This window comes from Sciurus carolinensis, chromosome 11, assembly GCF_902686445.1.
Source record: "Sciurus carolinensis chromosome 11, mSciCar1.2, whole genome shotgun sequence".
Lineage (NCBI taxonomy): Eukaryota > Metazoa > Chordata > Mammalia > Rodentia > Sciuridae > Sciurus > Sciurus carolinensis.
In genome coordinates, this window is record NC_062223.1 from 43,912,452 (window position 1) to 43,939,300 (window position 26,849).

At 43.8% G+C, this 26,849-nt stretch overlaps 2 long non-coding RNA genes across 2 annotated transcripts; both read right to left on the reverse strand.

Moving 5' to 3' along the window:
* Positions 1-10,259: 10,259 nt before the first annotated feature.
* LOC124958177 (uncharacterized) lies at positions 10,260-11,930 on the reverse strand. The gene is made up of 3 exons (XR_007103839.1): positions 11,733-11,930; positions 10,565-10,642; positions 10,260-10,485 (listed from the first exon to the last, which is right to left on the reverse strand). It is a non-coding gene; the product is annotated as an uncharacterized LOC124958177 (long non-coding RNA).
* Positions 11,931-17,285: 5,355 nt separating this feature from the next.
* On the reverse strand, positions 17,286-21,956 carry LOC124958438 (uncharacterized). Its single transcript, XR_007103886.1, has 3 exons — positions 21,869-21,956; positions 19,197-19,238; positions 17,286-17,323 (listed from the first exon to the last, which is right to left on the reverse strand). It is a non-coding gene; the product is annotated as an uncharacterized LOC124958438 (long non-coding RNA).
* Between the last annotated feature and the right edge of the window lie 4,893 nt (positions 21,957-26,849).

Sequence of the window (26,849 nt, forward strand, 5' to 3'; positions counted from 1 at the left end):
TCCACTTACATTTTTGTTGTTGTTGTTGTTGTTTTACATTCTTGGTGGGACTGCACAGGCATATGGTTGCTTGGAATATGAATCCTGAATCAAAAGATAAGAGACAGAAAAGAGCATGCGTGCCTCCCTCAATAGTGCCTATGAGAGTGACCCTGTCTTCTAATATGTCTGAGACCCAGCTATTTATAAGCTTTTTTCTTCAATTACATCCTATCGTCTGACATTACTTTTATTTTCTGAAGTTATCTGAGTCTGTCTCTTTTGCTTGTAACAAAAAATAAAAAAACTCACATAGGGTTCAATATTGAATGTCAAGTGCTTTTTTTTCTTAGAAGCTTTTAATCCTAAAAGACAGGGCTTTCTTTCCTGGCCCACCCTCCCCCAGCCCAAGGACCTAAGTCCTTTTTCTTCCGTTTCCTTCCAGGGCTTCCTAGGCCAGGGCGGAAAAGGGCTCTTGTCAATGTACTAAGCTTTACCTTGAGGGATGAGTGAAGACACCCTTTAAATTACCTATAAAACCCTTTGATTCACTCAGCAGAGGTTGCCATGGGCAATTTGCTAAGCTTATTGATTATTTTCTGTTTAAATTAAAGTTTGATGTCCTGGAACAGACTGTGCAGTGCATGGAGTTAATGGAAAAGGTTGAGATCCAGGGGAGAGACACTCACTGGGGAAATGGAGGGTATTCAAGGGGAAAACAGGGAGTCTATGAAGAGGAGATTGTCGGCGCCAAGTTGTAGTAAATATGATGGTGATAAAAAAGATAGAGAATGGAATTCTTTTATGGTGAAGGGCAGCTTCCCGACATTTAAAGCCTCAGGGAGACAGGGCTGGGGGTGGGGGAGACATATTCATTCCACAAATATTTGTTGAGTGCCCATTATATATCAAACACTGTGCTTGGCACTAGGGAAAAATTGTGAAGAAGGTACCATCTTTGAGCTCTAAATCAGTGGTTCCCAAAGTGTGGTCCCTGGGGCAGTTGAATCCCCATTGCCTGGTGTATTAGTCTGCTTTCTGTTACCGTAACAAAATGCTGAAGGTAGGTTACTTTATAAAGAAAGGGGAGTTATTTAGCTCACAGTTCTGTAGGTCCAAGGGTATAGCACAGGCATCAGTACAGCTAGGGTGAAGGCCTCATGGTAGATGGGATCACAACAGTGGGAGCACATGCAGGAGGGAGAAATCACATGGTCAGACAGGAATCCCAAAGAGAGTAATTCAGGAGTCAGAGTCAGGATTTTATAACAACTTGCTCTTGAGAGAACTAACTCAGGGGTTCCATGAGACCTAAATTCCTTTCCAGAACAGCTTCCCCAGTGAACTCCCACTGGACTCTACCCCTTAAAAATCCCATCACTTCTACATGACAATCCTGAGGACCAAGTGTCCAACACATGAACCTTTGAGGGGCAGACCACACCCAGAACACAGCACCTGGGAATGTGTTGGACAAGCAAATACTTGTGTTCCACTAAAGACTTTTGAAATCAGAAATTCTGGAAGTGGATCTCAGTCCTTCCAGGTGAATCTTGAGTGTGACAATTTGAAAACCACTGCCAGGCATAGGCCTGTAATCCCAGTCACATAGGAGGCTGAGGCAGGAGGATGGCAAGTTTGAGGCTACTCATCACAACTTAGAGAGAATCTGTCTCAAAAAATAAAAAGGGCTGGGGATATAGCAATGGTAGAGCACCCTGGGTTCAATCTCCAGTGCCAAAAATAATATCAAAAAAGCACCACTAGCCTGGTGTGGGGGCACACACCTGTAATCCCACTGACTCAGGAGGCTGAGGCAGGAGGATCACAAGTTTAAGACCAGCCTCAGCAACTTAGTGAGGCCCTAAGCAATTTAGTGAGACCCTGTCTCAAAATAAAAAAATAAAAAGGGCTGGGGATGTGGCTCAGTGGTTAAGCACCCCTTGGTTTAATCCTCAGTGTGACCCCCTCCCTCAAAATTCAACAACAACAACAACAAAAACCCCAAATACTACTAACAATAATAATAATTTTTAAAAAAGTCTGAGAACTACTACTTTAGATTCTTAATCCCCTTCAGACTCCATGAACCAGGAGCTTGACTTGAGTCCATGTTATTATTACCGATACCTGCTGCATATTTATCACTGCAATATTAGCTAAGCATAAGAGGTGGGTTGTAGATGTTCTGAGACGGGTTTGCTGAGGGTGAGGATGAACGATGCCTACTCTTACCCAGAGCGCTTACTCAGGCATTGGAGATCAGGCTCTGAAGGCACGGATCTAATTTTATTTAGGATTGCACAGGACATATATAGGCACATTATCCAATCAGGTTAACACGATTGTTAAAGTATAACAGAGTCAGCCTATAGGTGAACTATATGTCGAGGGTCCAGGTAGTGTAAACAAACCAAGCATGCCCAAGCAATTCTGCCCAGCAACAGGTCTGAGACAAAGGACTGGGGGAATGGCAAGCTCCTGCACACAGCATGAGGCAAGGCAGTGCAGGCGAGCTCACATCACAGCTTGCTGGGATGCATGTCAGAACGAGGCCTCCCCTCAGTTCTTAGCTCAGCCTCAACAGCTACAAAGACCTTCATTCCGTGGCGAGTCGTTACCATTACCTCAGTTTCTCTGTCCAGACTGTTTGGCTTACTGAGACCATGGTGTCAGCGACTGCTGTCAGATAAGCTTGGGGAATGTTCCCTACAGTGGGTTACCTTGGTTCATCCTTACAATAACCCTTTAAATAGAAGATGAAATGGAGGAATGCTTTAAGCAATCAGGGGTGGTGTTTTAGTTAGCTTTGCATTGCTGTGACCAATATACCTGACAAGAAAAGCATAGAGGAGGGAGTTTCTCTAGGGCTCACAGTTTTAAAAGTTCCATTCATACATGACCAAGTCCATTACTCTGGGCCCACAGTGAGGCAGGACATTATGGCCAAAGAGCAGGGTGGAGGAAAGCTGCTCACTTCCTGGTAGTTAGGAAGCAGAGAGGGGAAAGGGACCACAGGGAAGATGAGCCCTTCCAGGGCAGCCCCCAGTGACCCACTGTTCTAGCCTTGCTCCACTTGCCTATGGTTACCACCTTGTTAGTCCATTTGAACTAGCATGGACTAATTAGGTTACAACTCTCAATCCAGTCGTTTCACCTCTGAATATTCCTGCATTAACACAGAAGGTTTTGGGGGACACCTCTTATCCAAACCAAAACAGGTGGGTAGAATCCAAATGCTCAACTCTCCTAAACACCAAACTCCCACAAACTTCTGTTCTGAGATTCAAAGCTGATCTTCAGATACAGAACCATGGTTTTCCCAGATGTTTGTATTGTGAGGTGGGGTTTTAGATGCTGGAGGGAGATAAGGAAATCAAATAAGGGTGGGAAGTCTGGAATGAGCTGGGAAGAAAGCATCTGACATGCTGGCTGGGAGGAGAAGCCAGGTCCCAACTCCACCTGCACAGTTACCCTTATCTTTGGGAGCTAGAATCCAAAATTAGCATGGACTGATTAGGTATGGGAACATCTTGTTGATTCAGTCAAAAATTGATTTCATGTCATGATACCTAGAATTCAAGTCCTTTAACTCTTCTGTTTACAGAAGAGTTCATTTTCTATTTCTTCTGTAACAAAATCAGTATTAGTATCCTCTGGCTGCTATAACAAATTACCACAAAAATGAGACAATGAATTCATCTGCTTACATTTCTGGAGATCAGAAGGCTCAAATCAAGGTGTGATCAGGGCTATGTTCCTTCCTGAGGTTTCAGAGGAAATCTGTTCCCTTACTCTTTCCAGCTTCTAACAGCTACTTGCATTCCTGGGCTTGTGGTCCCTTCCTCCATCTTCAAAGCCAGCAGCTTAGCACTTATATCTGACTTCAACTTCAGTTCTGACATCTCTTGCTGACTCTAATTCTCCTGTCTTCCCCTTATAAGGACTTCATAATTACATTTGGCCCACCTTTATAACCCAGGGCAATTTTTCTGTCCTCAGATCCTTATTTAGTCACACTGCCAAGTCATTCTGCCACGTAAGATAACATATCCAAGCTTCTAGGGATTAGGATTTGATAAAAGGGTTGTCTACCACACTCTATAAACTTTGGGAAGTCATTTTTCTCTGATAACCTTCACCTCTCCCCAAAATGGAGATTATAATGCTTCTTGGTCCTAATCTTATAAGAAAATGCATATCATTTAAATCACAGATGTAAACATTTTTATTCCTTAGAATCTTCATCTGACAAATAGGATACTTCAGTTGCTACCCTGCGCAACACTGTGTTCACATTGCATCAGAAAGGACTTGACCTGTGTCTGTTGCTGAGAAAAACCCCACAGGACAAAAGGTAGTTGTAGTAGTTATATAAGTTAGTTAGGTTTTTAGAGCCTTAAATACGTGTCAGCAAAGACAGAGATGAGGCCAATTCTCTGAAGGAACCAACCATCTGATGACTCAGATCATCATGCAATGCTTAGAGGAGAAGCAATAAGTGCAGGTCCCAAGATGCTCTGGTGATCGTGAACATAAGGGTCTGTCCACTGAGCTCAGGAAGAGTCAAAATGGTCTCGCTGCCACCTCGTAACGTAGTAGGTGATGGGGGTAGGCTGCCCGTGCCCACTGAAGGCTGTTGCTGCTGCTCCCTGGAATTGCATTTGTTGGTGATCAGGGGAACAGAAAGCAGCAGCCGAGTCCAACAGAAGAGAGACATTAAAGTTGATTAAGTGAGTGGGCCAATTAGTGTCTGGCTTCATGCAGTGTGGAGTTAATTAGCCTCCACAAAACAACAACAGCTGCCTTAATGGCGGGGGCCGGGGGCCCAGGGAGAGGAGCTATGGGAAGCGAAGTGATAGGGCTAGCGCTTAATAACTTGGCTGCAGTGGGCCCTGCCCCACTAAAAATGTAGAACAAAGCCTATGGCAAACTTCCCTGCCTGCTTCCAGACCGTGCATGGGGTGGGTAGCCAGACCCTGCAGTCTCCCACCCTCAGGAGAGGCCCAACTCACACCTCAGGCTAGGTTTTCTTTTTTGAGCCTGGTTAACACCACTTAGATTGCATTCTAATGAAAATCACTACCTTGCGAACTCTGCCTTGATCTCCAACTTCATTCTTCACACCATTTCCCAATGGTGATATTTTATCCTTATTAAAAAGTAATACATACTTATTGGGGAACTTTGGGGAAGCATTGAAAAATATAGAAAATAAAATAGCCCTCCATCCTGAAATAGATTATGTTATTCATGAACCGTTTATTGTTCACCTACCAAGTGCTGGCGCCATGCAAGGTGTTTGGGCGAAGTCTACATCTGCTTAGCTTTCTTCTCTCTGCAAATCATATATATGCTGTTTTACAAATTGGACTCACTGTGCATGATCTTTAATAACCCGCTGTTTTCAGCAATATGCCACCCACATTTTCCCTATCTCATTAAAATATTTTTTAACTACTCAGCCTCTATGGTTCCACTAATTACGCTACATTGAAGGTGTCCACTTATTTATGCCTCCTGCCTCCTAACAGTTCTTGAGGGTAGAGACAAGATGTCTTTTACCACTATATCCCCAATAGATCAGAGTCTAGATCACAGCAAAGCACGTGGTAGGCACTCTTTAAAAATTTAATGAATGCATAAGCAGATGAGTGAAGAAATTTAATCAGTCCTTTCTTGTGGACCAAATGGAGGTTGTTTCCATTTCTTTACTCTTGTAAAACACATTTGTAAGAGCCAGGCACTGTGGTATATGCCTTTAATCACAGCTACTCAAGAGGCTGAGATGGGAGGATTGGAAGTTCAAGGACAGGTTGGGCAACTTCATGAAATCCTGTCTCAAAATAAAAATACTTTTTGAAAAAAAGGGCTGGGGAAATAATTCTGAGGTGAAGTGTTTGCCTACCATGCATGAGGCACTGTGTTCAATCCCAGTGCAGGAAAAAAAAAAAAATTTGTATCAGTTGAGACTGGATTCAACTACAGGTGACAGAGAAAGTCCCAAAGCAGTGGCTTAAAGAAGGTAGAAGAGTCTCTTTTGCAAAAGTTCAGGAAGTTAGCCCAGGGCTAATATGATACTTTGCTCTCCATTGGCATGGATGCCATTTTCAAAGTTACCTCATCGTTCGAAATGGCTGCTAAAACTCCAGTCACATTCCAACCAACAGCAAGGAAAAGAAGGGAGAAGGTCATGGGTCCTTTCCTTAAGGACTCTTCCTGGAAGTTCCATATACCATTTCTGCTTGCATTCTCATTAGTCAGAATTAAGTCACATGACCATACCTAACTGCAAGGAAGTCTGGGAAATGTGGTCTTAATTATGCATCTAATATTCAAGGTTACTGTTAATAAGAAAGAAGGAGAAGAATATTGGGAAACCATTAGCCAGGGTGGCTCTTGGACTCCTGGGTTGACTCGAGACTCTCTAGTCAGCCCCTCCCTAATGTGACCCTTAGTTTCTCCTAATGGGGGTCTGGATACAGGTCGGGCCGGCCTGGCTTCCTGGACTCAGGTCTGGGACTAGTGCACCAGGAGGGTTTCCGTGTCTCCATCTCCCTGCTGTACACTTCATCTTGCTGGTTGATGCAGTCATCGCCAAAGACTGACTCAATAAAGATGCCCCATTTCCCTGAGGATGTTTTTCCAATTAGTGCAAAGAGGAAGTTCCAGCTGTGAGGACAGGAATCGGGGTTTCTGAAATGCAATGATTATTAGTAACAATCAATCAAACAGCCTCCTAGGACAATGGAGCAAAAGCCAGCTCTCAAGGATGCTATGTGGGACAAGGATGACAGGCTGCCAGTAACGGGAGGCAGTGTGGCTCAACTGCAGTGTGGCCGAGCCCCTGAGACAGCAAGGGACTTTGTAACAAGGTTTTACCGCCTGCAGTAAAAATCCTGCCAAAACGCATTCAGGAACGTGCGGGGAGACGCGTATTCATTATTGTGCCCCTAGCAGCTATCGCAGGAAACCATCTGGGCTCAGTTGGCCTATAAATTTGCAACTTGCAGTTGGGTGGGCTATGGGGAATCGGCCAAGCAGGAAGTCAAGGTGTGAAGTGGATCTGGCAGGTTCCACACACAGGGCTAGCTCAGAAAGTTGCCATTCCCGGCAGTTATTTTTTTTTCCTTTTAATTTTTTATTGTGAAATATATCACACATACAAAAACGCATAAAATATAGCTGTACACTTTAGCAAATTATGATAAAGCGAATCCGCATGCAGCAATCACTCAGGTCAAGAAATAGGACATTGATGGCTCTTACAAAGTCTCCATGTTGCCCTCTAAACCCTGACCTCTTTTGTTGCCAAGATAATGATTCTGACTTTAGTTAGGATAACTTCCTTTTCTCTCTTTTTTTTGTTTTGTCACTTAAGTATTTATCCTCAAATGATAAGAGTTTAGTTTATCTACTTTTGAAATTTATATTGTACAGAATCTTTAAGTCCACTACGCTTTTGTGTCTTGATTTCTTTGTTCTCAATATTATCTCTTCAATATTTATCCACATTGCATAAGGCTCTAGTTTATTCATTTTATTACTGAATATTATTCTATTTATCTATTTTACTGCTTTGGACATTTTACTATTCCTGGACAATTGGGGTGTTTTCTGTTTGGGTTTATTTCAAATAAGGCTGTTAGGAACATTTGTGTACATATATATATACTCTTGTGTACATATTTATGAGTTTCTCTCCGGCTGTGATTCTCAGACTTCGATGTGCATGAAAATAGCCAGCAAGCTTGCAAAAATGCACATTCCTGGTCCTTTGCCTAGAGATTCTGACTCAGTATGTCTGGGGTGGGACCCAGAAGTTTTCATTTCCAAATAATTATTCAGCGATCATTATTGCTACTGATCCCTGGACCAGTAGCAATATTATCTTTTAAATATTTATCCATATTGCATAGGCTCTAGTTTATTCATTTAAATTACTGAATGTTATTCTATTTATCTATTTTACTGCTTTGGTCATTTTGCTGTTACTGGACACTGGGGTGTTTTCTGTGGGCAGCAACTTGCAGCCCACAAGCCAATCCTGGCTCACCACCTGCCTTAGATCTTCTATGAGCTAAGAAAAAAGGTTTCACTTTTGTTTGTACTGGGGATTGAACCCAAGGGTGCTTAACCACTGAGCAACATCCCAGCCCTATTTTGTATTTTATTTAGAGACAGGGTCTCATTGAATTGCTTAGTGACTCACCATTGCTGAGGCTGGCTTTGAACTCTCTATCCTCCTGCCTCAGCCTCCCAAACTGCTGGGATCACACTCGTGGGCCACTACAACAAGCTCAAGTATTTATTGATTGAACCTCCCTGGGGAGCTTTGCCCCTGAGCCACTTCCCCCAGTCCTTTTCATTTTTATTTATTTAATTTTTTGAGACAGATTCTCACTAGGTTGCTTCTAATCTCACTAAATTGCTGAAGCTAGCATCCTATCAGCCTCCCAAGCCACTGGGATTATGGGCGTGTACCATCACGCCTAGCGGCTATTTGGATTTCTACTTTAGGAAATACTTGTTCAAATCTTCTGCCCCTTTTCTGTTGGGTTATTTAAACTTTACTCTGCACATTCTGGATATAATTCTTTGGTCAATGTTGCCAATGTCTTCTCTTTGGGGCTTGCTTTTCCATCTCGTCTTTCGATGAAAAGGAGTTTCAAAGTTTAAAGTCAAATTTCAAGCCTTTTAATGTGTTGTTTAGGAACTTTCTTTGCCTTGAGATTATAAAAATATTGCCCATTATTATTCATTAGTGCCAGGGATTGAACCCAGGGGCACTTAACCACCGAACCACAACCCCAGCCCTTTTTAAATTTTTAAAATTTTGAGACAAGTTTTCGCCAAGTTGCTTAGGTCCTTGCAATGTTGCTGAAGGTGGCTTTGAACTTGCCATCCTCCTGCCTCAGCCTCCCAAGTTGCTGGGATAACAGGCATGCGCCATAGTGCCTGGCTCTTTATTATCTTTTATTAGCTTTGTTATTCTACCTTTCACATTTAGGGCTTAGGTCACCTGGAGTTGACGTTTGTGCGTGGTGTGAGGTAGGGGTCCAATTCTATTTTGTGGATACTTCATTTTTCCAACACCATTTATTAAAAGACCACCCCTTACCCACTGTTCTATAGGCCTATTTTTGTCATAAAGCAAATATTGGTATATATTTAGGTCTATCTCTGGGCTCTCTGCTCAATCATGCTTGTTTCTCTATCTATCCTTATGCTAATATGACATACACTTAATTATGATGGATTTATATGCATTTAAATTTGGTAAAGCAAGTCTTTTCACCTTGTTCTTCTCTTCTTCAACAGTGTTTTAGGGTTTTGTTTTGTTTGGTCCTGGAAGTTTTTCCCCTGCTTAGTTTCTTCACAAAGAACATGAAAAGTCACTCCTGACTGGTGACAGGGTCAATTCATGCAATCCCTTTGAAAAGCAATCTGGCAAGACTTCCCAAAGGTCATGTATTTTGATTCAGTAATCCTATTTCTGGGAACCCATATGAGTGAAATATCTGAAGTCAATATTCAAAATGGAGAAATAAAATTTTTAAAAATTTTAACCTCCTTGATTAAATGTATTCCTAAATACTTTATTCTTTTGATATTATTGTAAATAAAATTTTCTTAATTTCCTTTTTGGATAATTTGATCTTTTTGGTTTTTTTTTTGCTCTTTTTATTTTTTTAATATTTCTTTTAAATTTTTACAGTCTGCATTTTGATTCATTGTACACAAATGGGGTACATTATTTCATTTCTATAGTTGTGCACCATGTAGATTCATACCATTCCTGTAGTCATACATGTACATAGGGTAATGATGTCTGTTTCATTCCACCATTTTTCATACCCCCCTCCCTCTCATTTCCTTCCATTCTTCTCTCACTCCCCACCTTCCCCACCCCCATTATATATCATTCTCCACTTATCAGGGAAAACATTCAGCCTTTGATTTTTTGGGATTGGCTTATTTCGCTTAGCATGATATTCTCCAATTCCATCCATTTATTTGCAAATGCCATAATATTTTTCTTCTTTATGGCTGAATAGTATTCCATTGTGTATATATGCCAGAGTTTCTTTATCCATTCATCTATTGAAGGGCATCTAGGTTGGTTCCACAATCTAGCTATTGTGAACTGAGCTGCTATAAACATTGATGTGGCTGTGTTATTGTAGTTTGCTGATTTTAAGTCCTCTGGGTATAAACTGAGGAGTGGGATAACTGGGTCAAAAGGTGGGTCCATTCCAAGTTTTCTGAGGCATCTCCATACTGCTTTCCAGAGTGGCTGCACCAATTTGCAACTCCACCAGCAATGTATGAGTGTGTCTTTTGGAGAAAATGTTTGACTCGACCCACTCTCAGGCTCAGAGTCAGATCTGTATTCAATGCTGGAGGTACGGTGATAAGGAAACCCACTCACTCCTGGCTTCCAGAAGCTTCCAGTCTCTTAGAGAAGGCAGCATACAAACAAACCATTCCAGTCCAGTGTGGTACCTGTTCAGATAGAGGAATGTGCAAATACCAGGTGCACAGAAGGGTTCATCCAGGCATTACTTACAATGAGGGAACGTACCTGAAAGAGTTGAATGTCAAGGAATGGGGCGGTGGAGAAGTAAATTATGGAATATCCACAGGATGGAATATTGTACAGCTATTAAGATAAAAACGGAAACAACTTGAATAAGTGATTTTAATCTAATGCTCGGTGAAAAAGAGCAGGATGCATTGCTACAAAGAAAAAAAATTATCTGTGGAAAATAGATCTGCTGGAAAAAATACGAGAAGAAATAGCATATAATGATAGCAGTTGGTATGAAAATGGTGATTTTTTTCTTTCTTGTATTTTCCAAACGTTCAGTTATGTGGTTATATAAGTTTATAGCAAAAATATGAGCAGCAAAGCCACTTCCTATTACCAACTGACTCCTTCTTTTCAAAGTACCTGCCATGTGCCAGTATGAGAAATGCTTATGTGATCTCTTTTAATTCTCAGAGCCCTTATGTTTTAGGTTATTATCACCTCATGAGTAAGAGAGGGAAGAGGAAGCTCAGAGAGGTGTAGGAACTTGCTCAAAGTCACACAGCAGGAGGCAGAGAGATCTGGCAGTCATCACAGCTGTGGTCTCAGTCACTTCCCAGCCAGCTTCGACTTGCTACAAAATTGCAGAATCTTTCAAAGGGCAGCAGGTTCAAGGGCAGTTAAAGTGTGGGTTTGCCTAGAGGAAAGTAGGTGATTAGCCTCTAGGTCCCTCCAGTCCAGTGCTTCTGATCCTCAGTCCTGTCTTCCATGAAGTAGCTGGGGTGATCTTAGCCCCCCCTCCCGATCTTGCTGAGCCCCAGTTTATTCTGCTGTTAAATGCAATAAATAGACCCCACCTCACCGGTTGTTGCATTGATTAATGAGATAATATATATCCCTTGTCATACAAAAAGAGACACTTGTGAATTTATTTCCTTCTACCCAAGGACACAGGAAACTTGAAAAAGTCCCAGCCTTTTCCTGTCACTTGGCCTCTGGTTATTGTCCTGGGTGTAATGGAGTGGAAAACTCTCTACACGGCTCCCTCTGACAGTGAATTTCTAATCTCAGAAAACTTAATGGTTTTTGTCAACCTGATTGTCCAGTGAGAGCGGATTAGGAGAATGACTTCCCTTGTCACTGGGAAGTTGACTTGCTTCATAGCATTTTTCCTGGTGCCGGTGGGAGGCATGATCGATACGACACAGACCGAAATGCTTACCTGTGGTTTCGGGGCTGAGGACAAAGGTTGGGAGTTCCATTTAAGCGCCTTCAGCCATTTCCAAGTAGACCCAGGCGTGATGTGCATTAAGCGGTTCAGGCTGGTGACCCAGAGCTCCGCGCTCGGAGGCGCAGACCAGAAATCGAGTTGCTCCTGACCAGCGAAGCAGAGGCCCCCGGCTCAGGCTGGATTTGTCTTCTCTGCTCCAGTTTTCCCGTCTGCGGAAGGAAGGCCCATTAGTTACTGTCTGCGCTGCCAGGGAAGAATAGCCTTGCTGGTTTCTGTATCAGGACTTCCCAGAAACAATGCACCGTGGCAAAAATGGACAGAGACTACTAATGGAAGCTCAGCTCCGAAATACCCCTGTGCACTGCCAGCCCAAGGCCTGGAGGCCACATGTCGCCCTGGGCAGCTCTTGCACCAGGCTTTCCTCTGCAGCAGATGGAACCCAGAGACACCAGCAGGGAGCATCCCTCAGGATTCAGTCACCCTGGAACTTCTACCACATCTCCGGGAGCTCTCCAGTCCTGGACTGCAAAATGAAGTCCTGTTTTATCTGAGTCCTTAAAAAAATCATTGTTGCTTCCCCGGGGAATTCATTCTGGTCTTTCAGACTAGGTTGCCAAGCGCTTCCTTTTCATGGTTCTTATTCTAATTGAGAATCAACAATATCTTCATGTGTTAGAATGCAAACTCCATGAAGGCAAAGGTATTTGCCTGCTTTGTTCATTGCTGATCCGCAATTCTAAAGACATTTTGGGCACATAGTAGAGTCTCAATAAATATTTGTTGACTACATTAATTAATTACATAACCACTGTTTATGACCTGTCTCCCCTATTTGAGTAGAACCCTCATAAATGAGGGAACTGTGTCTTATGTACCCTGCCCCTTTACCATGGAGACCGGGGTGCATAGTAGATACTCAATTAACACTGAAGGAATAATAAAGTGCTTGAAATTTTTTGTGCTGAATGAATCTAAAATTAATAATACTAATTCTCATTATTTAAGTAATAAAACCACAATGCAATTATTTTAGACAAAGAGAGCACAGTAAAAGACACATCTTTCATTAACAGTATCACTTTTATACAGCCTCTTTCATTATTTTGATGTTTTTTTCTTTCAGTTTTTCACTTGGGTATTTTACACCCAATTTTATTTGGGTTATTTTGGGTGCATGCATGCTACACACACACACACACACACACACACACACACACACACAGAAACACGCATCAACAGCTGTCCGGGTATCAGGGAGTTATATGCATTTAAGAGCAGGAAGGGAGGTCTGGATGAATAATGTCTTTCTCATTGTTATAATTAATTGTTGGCCTTACAACAGGATTAATAGCATCATGGGAACTGCTAGTGAGAGACATTGCTCTCTAAAGGTTCACTCCTGGGGTCAAGGCAAATCTGGCTATGGAAAAAAATGTGCAGGTTAGAAATAATCCACAGGAAAAATGCTTTATTTTTGTGCTCACAAATCAGAGAAACTTGCCATGGTCACTGCTAAACATAAACCAGTTATATACACTGCTGTGGGCTTGGTGGCTCAGGGTTCATTTCTCATTCTTTTTTATTTGGATCATTATGTTGAAATCACCCAGTTTCTCTCTGTAAGCCCCTAGTGATACAGTGCCAACAAGTGACTTGTGATTATAGAAGTGAGGAAGCCACTGTGTAATTTAAAAAACAAATCAAATCAAAACCCTGTTCTGCTATATTCAAAATACATTTCTAAAGGTTTAGAGGGAAATGGGTCTACTCTGTGAGAGGCAGCCTATAACAATAGAAAGCCTCTGAGCTTACAAGAAGGAGAAGTCATGCAAATTTCTCGATGATAAATAAGGTAGGCAGGAGGTTGAGTGGACAAACTCGGGACTGGTTTCCAGGTTGGATACAGATGCTGTGTTCAGTAGAGGAAAAGAGGGATGGCTTGATCTTGATTTTTTTTGGTCTTTTTTCTTTTTCTATTTCTGACTTAGAATAGAGAAGAGGAGTAAGGACGGGGGGCAGCGTGGGGTGGTGATCTGATATTAATACAGCAGCCCTCATCTGGGCCTGGTCTAGTGGGCAGGCAGAGGACTTGGGTTAGCTCTAGCTCATTGGCCACCTCAGCATGTGCCCCAGCCACCTTGCAGGTACTGGCAATCACGATGACCTCACAACCCCTTCACAGGTGTTGAGGACTGAATAAGATCCCGGCTATAGAAACAACTCAAAAAGCATTTAAGCCAGTGTTTTAGAATGAGAAGTTAAGATGCCAATATCGCAAGAGGAGATCATGCTATTGAAAAGCCCACATGCAGATTTTCTTTATCTTTTTTAAATTTGGAAATTAAACACACTTCTTTAAAAAAGGTCTTTAAATTAATCTTTTCCCCATCATTATGTACAACTGTAATGCACCAATAAAAACATGGAGAAATAAATTTATTTTTTATTGGTACATACACAGAATGATGGGCTTCATTGTGTCATATATACGTCTATATAAGTGGTGATATACATGTCTATATATCAGGTATATTTATATATCAGATATATAGAGATATACACCTATCTTTCTGTATATCAGAATTTGATCAATATCACTCTCCCTTACCTCTGCCACCCTTCCTCCTTATTCCTCCTCATCCCCATCCTCTACCCTGATGATCTCTCTTCTAATTTCATGGCATCTTCCTTTTCCCTGTCTCTTCTAGTTTCCACCTATGAGAAAAATCATATAATACTTTTCTCTGAGTCTGACTTCTTTCACTCAAAATTATGTTCTCCAGTTCCATCCATTTTCCTGCAAAGGACATAATATCATTCTTCTTTATGGCTGAATAAAACTCCCTTATGCGTCTAGACCATTCATTTGGTGATGGACACCTGGATTGGTTCTACAACTTGACTATTGTGAATTGAGCTGCGTGGGTATGCACGTATCTCTAAAGTAAGCTGGCTTAATTCTTGTGGATAAACACAAAGGAGTGGTATGGCAGGGTCATGTGATTTTTCAACATCCTAGCCCTGCAGACATACAGGAGACTCTAATAATTTGAGAGTTCAGGGCTCTTTTATGCACCAAGGATAAAGGGCACTGTTTCCTTAGACATGCAAAGGAATGCCCCAGTGGAAAGGTACTTGGTAACAGATGAGTTTAACAGGAAAGAGCAGCTATACCTGCTTTACATTTTTAAACTCTTCCTATAATATTTATGTATCTATAAAACTAAGATGGTGCCAGGTCTGGTGGAGCACACCTGTAATCCCAGCAACTTGGGAGACTGAGGCAGGTAGATACCAAGTTCAAGATCAGCCTCTGCAATTTAGTAAGACCCAGTCTTAAAATTTAAACAAACAACAACAACAACAAAATAAAAAATAAAAAGGACTTTGTGGTAAAATGCTCCCTTCCCCCCAAAAAAACCTAAGATGATGAAAGAAAGAAGATAACCAGTTGTGGAAAAATTCAAAGAAAGGTAGATTTCTAGTTGTTATTTACAACTGAAACAGCTTGATCTGATAAACAGCATATTCCCTTTAACAAGCTCCTTTTCTTTTTATCTTTTTGGATTTACTTATCCATTCAACAAATCTGTATTGAGTATCCACCTGAATGTACAAAAAGGAAATAATTGGCTTCTCTAGGGTGGGCCTTATCACCCCAAATCTAGCTAGCATTCTTCAAGAAAAAACTAAAAAGAAATTGCAAGCTCAAGCATCTGTCAGATTCAGAAAAGAAACATCATCCAGCATAGCAGAGACCACGAGTCACTCACCAGATCCGTTTTGCTCTTCTTCCTGGACACACAGGCCTTGTCCAGATTCTCTTGCATTCAGTTATGGCCGCCATCTGAATTCTGGCCAATGGAATGAGATTGGAAGTTACACCCATCACCTTCAAGTCTGGCCCACACAGTGCTCCTTTGTGCTCCTTTCCCAACCCAACTGACTGGAAAGGGGACCTCAATACTGAAGATGGCAGAGCCTCTATCAGCCAGGATCTCTGAGCGACTGCACAGAGGAAGCATACCCTGCCAACTCCTTGGCAACTCAGTACCATTATGGGAACAAGGGTAGGCTTTAATCGTGCTGAGTCGTTATACATTTTGAGATCTGTTGTTTCACTAGTTATCCTAATTCAACTGTATATAACAACTAGATCTTCAACTTTATGCTGGTAGGAAGGAAGAAATGAGGAAAAATAACCTAGTTAACAGCAGTGACTCCTTCTATTTGTCGTAGATGAAAAAACTCAAAGGAGTTGGGGTGCTCATTATGACCGACCCCCGGGGCTTGCCTTTTCCCAGTAGGATCATATTGACACTTTTCTCCATCTTGGTTCTTCCATGGCAATATAGATAGGGTAGATGAAAGACAGATATTTTTTTGAAAGTGAAGTGTAATTGTTCATCATGTCCTCTAAAATGGTGGTAATCAACTGAACTCCTTCAATAGAAGATGGAAATATTAGAGCAGAAAGAAAGGATAAAAGATATCAGGAAGACCATCGTTTTCTGTATTCCTGGTCACTGCCCTGCTAACACAGCCCTGCCAGAGTACCCCCAGTAATGTCAGGTACCTGCTGTCAGAGGCTTACGGAGACCAATGACAGATGGTATCATTGCCTCATAGTACCCCAGGAACTTGCTCTCTATTAATGAACAAATGGGGTCTGGAAATAGGCTCTCTTCAGCTACTTCAACCTTCAGTTAGGAGTTTTTGGTTAAAAGTCACAGAAAACTCAATCGAGCTGATTTAAGCTAACAGGGAATGCATCGATATGTGGCACTGAGAGACCCAGGGGCAGGGGCTGGCTCCAGGCACAGCTGGATTTAAAAGCTCCAACAATGTCATTAGGACCTGGTCTTCTTCTGCCTCTCCTCTTGACTCTGTTCTTCTTCATCCTTCAGTCTTGGCACCACATGGTGGCAATATGGCTGCAGTCACATTAGCTACCTCAAGTGACTGTTCTCTGAATGGATTCCAGTGACCGGGGACACACAAGGCTGTGATTGGCCAGATATGGTCACATGGCCATCTCTGTGGGGATGTGGGAACTCCACCCAGAGCACAGGGAGTGAGGATAGGGGAAAGGGTTGGCACCCCAAGGACTCTCAAGGACTGTATCACCAGAAAGGCAAACCACACCGAGTACCAAGAAGAAAGCAGGTGCTGAGTTCAGGTCATAGCACGATGCTGTACCTTTAGGTGCAGAAAACACCTGAGCCAGGTGGAAGCAAGCAGAAGCACTGTAGCCTTCCCAGAGGCCCAGGGGAGCAGCCATGAACTATTTCTCTCTAATGTCACCTACACGGGCAAGACCCTCCATCTGTCTTCCATCTCAGGGAAATTCAGAATCCTTTAGTGGTAGGTTTTCTATGAAAAGCATCTTTTAAAAACTTTTGGATCTCAGGAAAAATGAAGAAATTAGTTTCTTATTTATAAAGTCTTGAAAATATCTCTAAAGAGGATAACAACTGATATTATCCTGGGCATAGTGACACTTACCTATAATCCCATCTAGTTGGGAGGTTGAGGCAGGGGGATCACAAATTTGAGGCCAGTCTGGGCAATTCAGTGAGACCCTGTTTCAAAAGAAAAAATAAAAAGGCTGGGTATCTAGCTCAGTGGTAGAGCTTGCCAGGGTTCTTTTTTTTTTTTTTTTTTTTTTTTTTTGTGGTACCAGGGATTGAACCCACTGATACTTAACCAGTGAACCACATCCCCTACCCTTTTAAACATTTTATTTAGAGACAGGGTCTCACTGTAGTTGCTTACACCTCGCTTTTGCTGAGGCTGGCTTTAAATTGCGATCCTCCCACCTCAGCCTCCTGAACTGCTAGGATTACAGGCATGCACCACCGCTCCTGGCCTGGGTTCAATCTTAACCTCTCCATTATAGCGCTTAGTTTTAGGAGCAGAGGTTGATATCCTTTAAAAGGCTTAAACAGCCAGGGGACAGTCCCAGACAGAAAATGCCAAACCAAAGCAGAAGCACTTCCTGGATTTGGCAACTGTTTTCAGGCTGGTCTTAACCTAAAGATTAGTCTTAACCACTGGATGTGATGGTACACGCCTGTAATCCCAGTGGCTCTGGAGGCTGAGGCAGGAGGTTCGTGTGTTCAAAGCCAGCCTCAGCAAAAGCTAGGTGCTAAGCTACTCAGTGAGACCCTGTCTCTAAATAAAATACAAAATAGGGCTGGGGATGTGGCTCAGTGGTTGAGTGCCCCTGAGTTCAATCCCCAATACCTCCCCACCACACAAAAAAAGATTAGTTCTAACCAATGTCACAAACTGGGACAGAGTCAGACCAGGAATGCAGGGGCTCAGAGTCAGGATGCCAAGGTTAGAATAACCGATACAGGGCAGGACTGGAGAGAAAGATGATCACTCTGGATCAACCTGGCTTTTTAAAGGCAGGCCTTTCCCTTTTCAGATGTGGGTCTTGACTCCTGATTCTGACCTTTTGTACTTCATCTAGAATCTGGACCTCAAAGCCTTTAACGGGGAAGGTGCTTGTGGGCTGGGAGGGGGCCCCCGACGTGGTCAGCTGGAGCTTGGAAACCACATCAAAATATTTTCTGGGCTGAGTACCCCCAGTGGGGCCATGCAATGCCTGAGAGATTTAAGGCCTGCGAGGAGGTGAGAGAAAATGGGAAATAAGAAAATGAGAATTCAAAGAGGAAGGAGGACAAGGGCAGAAAAAGAGAGAGCCCAGGTGGGAGGTCAGAGGCCTGAGCTTTGACAGCCACTCCACTGCTGTGGCCCCTCAGCGATGCCCCAGAGCCCTGTGCAACCGTGGGGTGCGGGTGGACAGGCTGTGCTCAATAACTGGGGCTTCCTCTCCCCCAGTTTTCCCACTCATTTTAATGAGTTTTGAGTGCAAAACGTTTCTCCCCAGGCAGGAAGAGCTTTGTAACAAGACGTCCAGCGTTAGTTATGACAGTCAAGCTAAAAGCTCCTTGTGGGAAGGAAAAAGACATTTTTTTAACTGTCATCATAAAAACAACCAGTTCTCCTAGCCCTACTGGGGAAATTGTGCCTCTGTGAACCCAGACGAGCTTCCGATCTGAAATCCAGGCAAGGGCAGAAGCCGGGGAAACATGTCCCCAGTCAGAGAGGCAAAGGTACCTTTCCCCAGTGCAGTTATAAGAAGGGAAGGGTCACCAGCTGGATATGAAGCCTGCAGAAGCCTCCCAGGGACACACCCTCTCTCCAGCCTTGTCCTCCTCTGGGGTTGCCGTGTGCCCAAGGGACAGTTGCCCGACAGCACTCCTCGTCCTGCCCAGAGTAAGCAAACAGAGCTGTGGTACCACACTTACTGTGGCACCTGGGCCCCAGGGTCAGAAGGATCTCTGTCCAAGTCACTCTGCCATTTCCTAGCTCAGTCACTGTAGTTGACTGCCCCTCCTGGGACCTCTGTCCCCTCAGTGGTGAGTTGGAGAAAATGGGACCCACCTAGCAGGGCTCAGAGGTGCACCGGGCACTCTGTCCGAGGCACTGTAATGAAAAATATTGAATGATTGAAAATTAAATTATTAGAAGAGATTAATAGTATTGAAATACTGTTACACAAGGGACCCACTCAATGACAGTGTTGAGATTTTCCCTTCAGAGATGCAGCTTTCTTACACAGGCCCTAGAGACACAGAGATGAACGAAGGAGCTCCCTGCTCGCTGACACACCTGAGCAGGAGAGACACCAAGGCAATACCCTCCTGGAATCGGTGCTAAAAGTGGTATGACAGGTCAATGTGTCCACCTAGAGAATGTAGGGGGCTGTCATTTGATCTAGGCCTGAAGGGTGAGCAGGATTTGATGGGATGGGCAGTTTTGGGTAGAGGAAAGATGTTTAAATAATTTAAAAGATTTAAAAATTATTTGCCAATACTTAAAAACTAGAAGAATTTGCTTTGAAATCCAGATTGGCTATTATTTCTGAGCCTGTGAATCGGCATGGTAGCAAGAGTCTGAAGCAAGGAAACCCGTGATCCTGCCACAAAGAGGGTGAAAAGCAAGGAACGAGGATGTGGATCATTCCAGAAACTAGTAATCCAGAGCAGGATCACAAGGTAATATCAGCTGCTTTTAAAATGCCTGGTTCATAATTCATTATTGCTTATGATAAGGACTTGGAGTTCCATTCTGTTCGAAGTTTAAATACAACATAGATCTTAGGAGCCAACATAATGGAGCCAATTCATTTTACAGATGAGCAACATGGGTCAGCCCTAAACCACACAAGCCAGGAGATAACAATAGTCTGGCAGAGATAGTAACCAGGCAGGAGTTGACTGTTCCCTGGCGTCTGCTCTGTGGGTACTCCAGACCCCACATCACATCCTCCTCCTCCCCCTATGGTTTTGGGGAGCAAATCCCCAGGAGGGCTTCATGGAGACTCACATGTATCAGGGGCCCTGATTTCTTCACCAAAAGCACTGATGTCCAACCTATCGCATAACAGGTAGTCAAAAAATGTGTTGAAAGAATGAATGAACCTGTCAGTGAGTCAGTGATGACCTTAGAATTGGGTGCTATCGCCCAAAGCCAAGGCAACTGAACCTGGCCCTCAGGGCACCATCTTCTGAAGCCACCAGTGCCATCGTCTTTATTCACAGCCCGGCAGCCAGCCCCAATGTCTGTCCCTTGCTGTTCCCCGGACATGTCAGTGAACAGCCTTTGATTCAATTTTCACTCCCTCTTATTATAGCTACTTGCTCCAGGACTCCACGGGGGCCCCAGAGCTGCACTCAGAAACATTTCCGCCCTCCCTCTGTTCTTCCTTGTTGTCCTCAAATGAGACAAATGCCCCCTTCAACTTTGCTTTTCCTTAGGACAAGTTGTCCTCTGAAAAGTCCCCCGATCCTGCAGTAATTAGTTGCTGGGGTGTGGAGAGTGCCCTGAGGGCATCCAGCTTGGTTCAGACAAGTCTAGACCCAGCTAAAGCTACCTTGTCTGTCAATAAAGATGGAAACACACTGGAAAGCAAAGGAGGCAAGCTCTTGCCCACCGTCCAGAAAAGCAGCACGGGGTCCTTGCTTTACACAGCTGGACTCCATTTAATAGGAGGACATCACGGGGCATGGTCACTATCCTGAAATCAGCTCAGCCACTTGGAGAGCCAACAGTTGAAAGTTTTTTCTCCATGAATATCAACAAGCTGGGAGTTCAGTGTAAACCTTTTTTTTTTTTTTTTGTATTTGAAAATTAATTTTTGAGCCAGGCATGGTGGTTTCCTTACCTATGGTCTGAGCTACTTGGGAGGTTAAGGCCTGCAGATCACTTGAACACAGGAGTTCAAGACTAGCCTGGGTAGCATAATAAGACCAGCATAGCAAATAAATAAAAATTGTAAAAAAAAAAAATTAGTCTCAGGATACACTTGGGACAGAGGGGCAAAATATTAAAACTCAAGATATACCAAAAATTTTACTAATTATATATATTGTATAGATTACTAAATTCTCTTAGCAGGGGGTTTTATAAACTCCATTTATTGATGAAAAAAGTGAAGGTGGAAAGAGTAAGTGGCTGAGATGAAATTCAAATCCAGGTTTTTCTGATTACAAAGCTAGCATCTTTCTCTTGGTGTCACCCCTTCAGAGAAAATTGCTTTTCCTTCCAAACACCCCAGATTGCACCTTGCCAACTGGCCTTTGCTGAGATATGAACACTGGGATCCCACACAACACAATGTTCCCACCAAAGTCTGATGTTCTGCGTACTGCACATGCAGTTAACCTGGAAGGCATAGTGTACAAACCTTCCTTATGGAGAGAAAAATGCTCAGGACCCCAGAGCAATCGTTAGCCCATAGCAAATGCCACAGATCACCCAACCCAAGTGTCAGCCTAAAACTTTTGCAGGATCTTACTTTTAAGAGAACCCAAAAAGGACTCACAGCTTTCTGGTTGTTAAAACAACAACTGCCGTAGCAGGAATGGAGACCTCAAGATCTGTGGGGTAAAAATGAGGAAGGAAATGGCATGTTTAAATGACTATTTTTCCCCATCTCGCCCTGTTCTTTCTAGTGAAAGCCCAAGATCTTGAGTAGTTATAGTGCAATAATTTGATGGATCAAATGTTGAAAGTTTTCTATCGATTTCAAGGCTGTTCAAAGCTCTACATACTTGGAAGTCTGGGGTGCGATAGAGTTCCTTGGAGATTTCTGTTTCTATCTCTGCAGACAACTCCTCTGGAGGCCTCTCTGAATTCTCCGTGTAAACTGTCCTGGTCCAGCAATAAAGAAAGTGTGTCATTACAGCTCTCGCCTTTCGGAGGACCTGATTCATGTTCTTTGCCCTCTCCATCCCTTTCTGAGGCCATTGAATTTGTGGTCACTCTTGTTTTTGCTCCTTTCTCCCCCACCTTTTTTCTACTTCAGATCAAAGAACTTGTCCATTTCCTCACTTCTGGATTTGCTCCGTGGAGGGCAAAACCAGGTTAGCTTCCTCCCTAGTGCCTTTGCCAGGAACTCAGGGTGCTCCTTAACCAGTCAGAGGTCCACCTCTGAGAGCCACCCATGATTGCAGGCTCACTAGAGGTGGTGGAGAAATGGTAGTGTTGGAGGGAATCCTCCAGTCATACCCTCACACCCTCCTGCTCAGCAACCTCAATTTCCATTTCTTTGCATTATCTTACATCCATTACCACTAGACTTCCCAGCCTCACTCAAGCCTGGAGCAGGGTGAGAAGGGTGGTGGCTTTCCTGCCTTGCCTGAATACTGACCTGTAAGCACATCCAATGCAGGTTCGTGACATGGACCCAGAGAAAGAGAAAGCAAGTGAGTGGATCCGCAAAGACTGTTGTTACATGGTTTCCCTTCAGCCCCAGAAATAGAAAACCAGACTTCCGACTTGCAAAGCCCCCGTGCAAACCACCAGACCACACTGCCAGATAAGAAAATGTTGGATTGTGTCATACTTCCTTCATCAGCTTCAGTTTCTGAAAATGGCTCTGAATATCAGAGCACCTCACCATGACCTGAGGATCCAGAGAGGATGGAAGAGGGGGGACAAAGGGGCTCTCTCTCTCTTCTGGTGTAAGTTTATTTTCAGCCACAGAAGCCAAGGACAGGAAAGTTGGTGAAAGATCACTTCTGAGTTAACTTTCTTTTTTGCTTATGCAAGAGAAAGAAATGAAGTGGACCTCAGCAGACCCTGAGAAAGGGGATCCCCTAGCTAACGATGTGTCTTTCCAATTTCTGTGTATTCATGGACCTACAGTGTGCCAGGTGCCACATTTACACTGCAGATTCAAAGAGGAATAAGATCCCTCCCTGCAGAAGGAGGAGGCTGGACTAGCGTCAGATTCACCTTGATTCCAACTCTTGTGCTCAATGCCGTCACCACTGTGGAAATAATTTTGCTCGACTCTCCCAGCACAGCCTCGGTGGACGCCTCTGTTGTCAGCCGCTGCAGGAAGAGTGATGGCCCAGGTGTTGACAGGCTCCTAATTGGAAGGTAGGAGGTGCCATCAGAGATCAACTCTAAAAGTTATCTTTGGACCAGGGTGGGCTGCTAATGCTTGGAAGAGACTTGGGGGTGAGACTGGGTGAGCTGTTACCCTGGGATAGGGCCTGGCCCAGCAAACAGACAACGTAAACAGGGGAGGCAGCTGAGGAGATGAGGCCCAGTCATTTCAGAGAATGGCAAGGATTGTGTGCACACCAGGACTTCAGGACCCAGGGAGTTCTGGGGGTGGGGGTGGGGTGGGGTGGGGTGTACAGAGGAAGGAGAGTCTGCAGCAGCCCCAAAGTCTAGGATCAAGGAGGCAGGCCCCAGAGAACAGCTGATAAGAGCTTTGTGATGAAGGCAAGAAAAAAAAAAAAAAAAAGTCTAGAGTCTCCTTTTATTCAACTAATAAAGAAGCAACTACTTATGAGCGACTTCTTACACATTTATAACTGCCTCAGACCCTGAGGGTGTCAAAAGAAGCGTCAAAGTAAAAGAATTTAATATCTATTTAAGAGATGATCAAGTCCATAAACTGAAATTATCACTGGGTAAGACAATGCCGCATGTATTACATAATACTGGCACTTGGGCAAACTCTCCAGCTCATTTAAGCCACTCAACAACCTTGCAAAGTAGGCACTGTTGTCCCTGTTTTACAAGTGAGTGTGCTGAGGTTTCCAGAGGCTGTGTATCTCATCTAAGTTTGTCCAGCTAGTAAGTGGCTGAGCCAAGATTTCAATCTAAGTCCGTATGAGTCTCTGAACTTTCTGGTAAGACTCTGCGGCTTCTCTTTACCAAATTAATAGAGTGTTACACTGAGCAAGAGGGAAAAGTAACATCGGTGAGAGGAAGGAGGCCCGGGAGGGAGAGGGAGCAACGTGGGAGCAGAGTCAAGATGGCTTCCTGAGAACGGCAGGATCCCCTGGAGCCCTTCAGAGCTGAGGATCCGAGTCTCCTTCACACTCTGAGCCAGAGGAGGAGGGACTGAGTTAGACTGGGCCATGCAGGGCTTGCTGTCTGGCACAGCATCAGGTTTCTCCAGTGGCCTAGGGATTTGGCGCAGCGAGCTTCTGGCCCAAGAAAGCCCAGTGCACGGGCAAAGGCTCCACCCTCTTGATGGACAGGCTCACCACCGCCGACAGGCCCAGCCCTCCAAACTCTGGGTCTGCACATCTTCAAAGAACAGCACCTAGCCTTGAGAAGTGAGAACAAAATGCCCCTCCCCAGGGCTGCAGAGTGGACTTTGCTATCCACAGGGACCTGCAGGGATCCTGGCAAAGAAAAGAGGTGGTGCTGGCACCAGGTGCTGGGGTGCCAGTGCCCCCCAAGAAGGAATAGGTGCGAAGCAGGGCAATGAGCCTGGAAGGTGTCAGGGGGGTAGACAGCCTCCATCGGATGGCAGAACCGCTGGGCTTGCATCCTCTGCTGGGGAGCAGGCTTCAAGCATTTTCCCGCTCACAGAGGATTGCAAGGGAATGCCTTTCTTCTTCAAGGAGCCAGAAGAAGTGGTAATTAAAATTGCCTTTTAAAATAAAAAGATTCCGAAGGGGGCACATGCCTTTAAGCTTCCCCCATGGTGTTCTGGACACTCTGGATTCTCTTGCGGAGGGAGACAGAGCACAGGCTGAGACTGGAGAGGCCCACAGCGTGCCCGGCGCTCGCTGTGCTAGCTGGCGGTTGCTAATGTCTTTGGGAACTGCCAATTTACCCATCTAATTTGTTCCTCCATACCAACCACAAAGGGAGACCACTCAATTATTCTGATCCAAAAGAGAAGCTGGTGTTTACCACGATCTCCCTAGCAACAGTGTCTGTGTGTGTGTACACACACAATGGAGAGGTGCAGCCAGCCCAGAGGACCAGTAAAGGGGAGCACACATTTGGTAACCCCTACCCTGTCCAGGCACAGTGCTAGGTTTTACATATCTTATCTTTCTGATATCTCACAATTCCCATTTGAAAAATATAGTACACTTTCATTATTCCAGGGTCTTGCTCTGATGTTTCTGCTTAGACAAACCCATCCTCCTTAGGCGTCACCTGGAAAGTGGAATTTTCTATGAAACCTTCCTGATTTTATCTGGTTAAATGAGTGAAGCTCTCTGTTATGCTCCTGGAAAATTGTTTTGGACTTCAGGGAGATGGCAGCTTCCGTGTCCTCATCTGTGACACAGTGTGGAGCTACCCATAGGCTTCCTGAGGAATAAGTGAAAGAAATCAAGCAAAGGCCTGGACAGTGGCTGGCACTTAGTCCTTGTTAGTTATCATTGTCATTGTGAAGAATGGTAATAATAATAATAATAATATCACTTATTGCAATGACTTGCCCCTAGGTTGTAAATTCCTTGTATCATTTTATACCCAGAGCCTGGGTGAGTTCTGCACATGATAAGCACTCATTTCCTAGCTGGTAAATGGAGGAATCAATGAAGGTACAACCAATCATTACTTAACGACAGGGAGAGTTTCTGATAAACGCATCACCAGGCGGTTCCGTCGTTGTGTGGACATCATTGTGTGGACAGTACTTACCCAAGCCTGTGATGCAACCTGCTGCAGACTTGGGTCAAAGGTAACTTCTTACTCCTGGGTCACAAACCTGTGCAGTACGTGACTGTACTGAATTCTGCAGGCAATTGTAACGCAATAGGAAGTATTTGTGTATCTCAACACAGGAAAGTTAGAGTAAAAATGTGCCATCAAAGATAAAAACTGATGCTATCATATAGGGCACTCGCCATAAGTGGAGGCTGCTGGACTGGAAGTTGCTGTGGGCGCGTCATTAAGTGAGTAGCGAGTGACTGGGAAGGCCCAGGACATGACTATACTGCTGTAGACTTTATAAACCCTGTGTCCTTAGGCTATGATAAGTTTACTTAAACATTTCTTTCTTGCGTAAAATAACCGTCAACTTACCGTAATATTCTTACTCCATAAACTTGAACATTTTTAAACTTTTTGACTTCTTAGGAATAAAACTGTTTAAAATGCAAATATAGTGTAGGTGATAGGAATTTTTCAATTCTGTTATAATCTTATGAACAACTGTCATATATGTGGTTCATTGTAGACTGAAACATCTTTAGGTGGCACATGACTATATTTGTCTGCACCTCACTTCTGTGAGCTCCTGAGTGCAGTCCCTTGTCTGAACTGCTTCTGTATCTCTCATTGTCCCTACTTTGGCACAATGTAGCTGCTCTGTTGAATAAATGCAGAAAGTTCAGTGCTGCTACCCAGCCAGTGTCTGAACTGTAGGGTCTGACTCTGAGCCTGTCTCCTTGCTGGCAGTGTTTAACTACTGCACCATGAACTCAGTGAATGTGTCTTTGACCCTGCACCATCTAGGAGTAAGGTGTCATGGTCCTCAAGGGACCAGTCTTATTTATTCTTAAATCCTTAGTGTCCAGCATCACACCTGGCACACAGGAAGTGCTCAGATGGCTATCCCCTGACTCTGAGGTTTAGCCAGAATCAGAGGAGCAGAGTCCCACATGAATTTACCATCTTTCCTTTATCATCACCCAAACCTATTCAATTTTCCCACATGTTTATTAGCCACCTCTTTTTTCAGTTATGAAGGTCCGAGATTCCTTGAGAGTATTCCACCATAATGGAAAGGAGTTCAGACCAGTGACCAGACTTTCTGAGCTT